This window comes from Perkinsus marinus, assembly GCF_000006405.1.
Source record: "Perkinsus marinus ATCC 50983 genomic scaffold scf_1104296933150, whole genome shotgun sequence".
Taxonomy (NCBI): Eukaryota; Perkinsozoa; order Perkinsida; family Perkinsidae; genus Perkinsus; species Perkinsus marinus.
In genome coordinates, this window is record NW_003215233.1 from 1 (window position 1) to 1,962 (window position 1,962).

Genomic DNA, 1,962 nt, shown 5'->3' on the forward strand with positions numbered 1-1,962 from the left:
CCTATCTGTTACGGTACGGAATTCCCCGAATGGACGGCTGGCATCGTGGACTGCGGCCTGGCACATGATGGCTCTTGTGAGGTGGACGCATCCCTCATGGGCTTGTCAGAAACGGTCAATGGTTACTGCAAGAAATGGATCGCTGGTGGCGCCTCTACTGAATGTCTACCGGTTTGCGCGACCACCTTCCAAACTTATTCTGTAGCGGACATCGATGGCAGTAGCACAATGAGCATTGAAGAGAACACAGCACTTCTCCGGATGTTCGGTCTCTTGCCGGATGGAGCGGAAGCGACCACTACTTTTCACCATTGTATCATGGAAGCCTGTGGGCAAGAACCTTCGGATGAAATTCCGTTTTCCATTGAGTCAGTTGTAAGTAGGGAAGTACTCCGGTGAAACTACCAGAGTGAATGCCTAGTTGTATGCTCGAGAAGGTTGGCGTTGGACTACAGAATATACCATTGTGTGTCTCAGTCATTAACTGTCTCTTCCTCTGTCCCGGACAGACTGTGTACGAACAGACTGTCCGTACCTGTCTCCCCTCTCAGATATTTGCTTTTGGCGAGTCCAACTGTGAAGACTGTGGATTCTGATGGACCCCTGTTCATGAACTCTCTGAATCATGTTGTTCACGTTGTCGTCTTAAGAGCCTATTGCGTTATCTCCGAGCTGGGAATCAACTCATTCTGCCATGTGCGTCGCAGTGAACAAATGATGGTCGTCACGCTGAATCACTTCGTGGTGGTGCTCATAGATTGACTGAGGTGAAGGTCTTATCGAAGTGGCTAATCCAACATGAGGCCAGTGCTTTTGATCATGGGTTCATCAGTCGCGATGGCTGGTAAAGGGCAAATGATGTTGGTACTGCCGAATCGGGTTAGTTGATTCGGGTACATTGAGCTGATCTCATTGGTGTACACCGCGATACGCGTGTGTATGAGCGATAGCAAGATGAAGATTGCGAGGAGTGAGTTCATTGGAGTACCTCGTACAAGCTGGGCGGCCAGGACGGCGCAGCTCACGGCGGGTCGCCGTCTCGATTGCTCTAGCAGCTTGGATCGACTCGTGATTCGTCTTAGCAGGGGAGTCGGCTGGCAATGGAATCATTGATAAAATCAGGGCGGAGTTATTTAAAGCTGATGTATCGACTGGTGCGTGTTTCACGCCAAGGCGTGTCTACTTGTTAGAGTCTGACATGCTGATCTCAATTTCATAGGAGTTAGGTTCTCATCACTTCCATGTTTTCATGGCTTTTCTGCGAAGTACCGACGAGGATTTGCACTCACGCAAACTTATCAGCTGCCACCGAATATCAAAATGTCGACCATACAGAGTCGGATACGAGAGTTGCCGATGATTGTTCGGTCGGACAAGACGATGATGCCCAGGCGATTGACCTCCAACAAGATGATGGTGAGCTCACCCCGGTCTGTGGGAGTGAGGAACCACCTACAGAAGCTTGTCTCAGAACTTGTTAAAATCAAGCAGGAGGAGAATTTCAAGTTGTCATACGAGTCGGCAGTTTCAGCACAAGAAGGAAATGACACAGACTCGTATGATGACGGTGACGCAGTGGCACACGAGGTGACTTCGGAGACTGTTAAAGTTGTCATCGATGATGAGGGGACCAACCAACCGGTGGCTGTGATGGCCCGAGCGCCTCGAGTAAGGATTCTCATTGATGTTTTCTGCCCCGATACCTCCCCAGGATGTACGGCGTCGCGCCGCTCGAAGATCCTCTCTACAGTTCATGGCCGTACTACTAGTTGATAAGTATAACACAACGTACAGAATCATCATCATACTTTTGCTGGTGAGTGCATTCCAGGAACACGTCATCCTTGTATAGTTGCATCTTCCGCTCAGTTGCTCCTCGCCTTTATCTGTGGCATCCAATGTTATGCCCAGTTTATTATCACGATACCGCCCTCAGCTGAGGAGCTGGATACCATTGCTCCT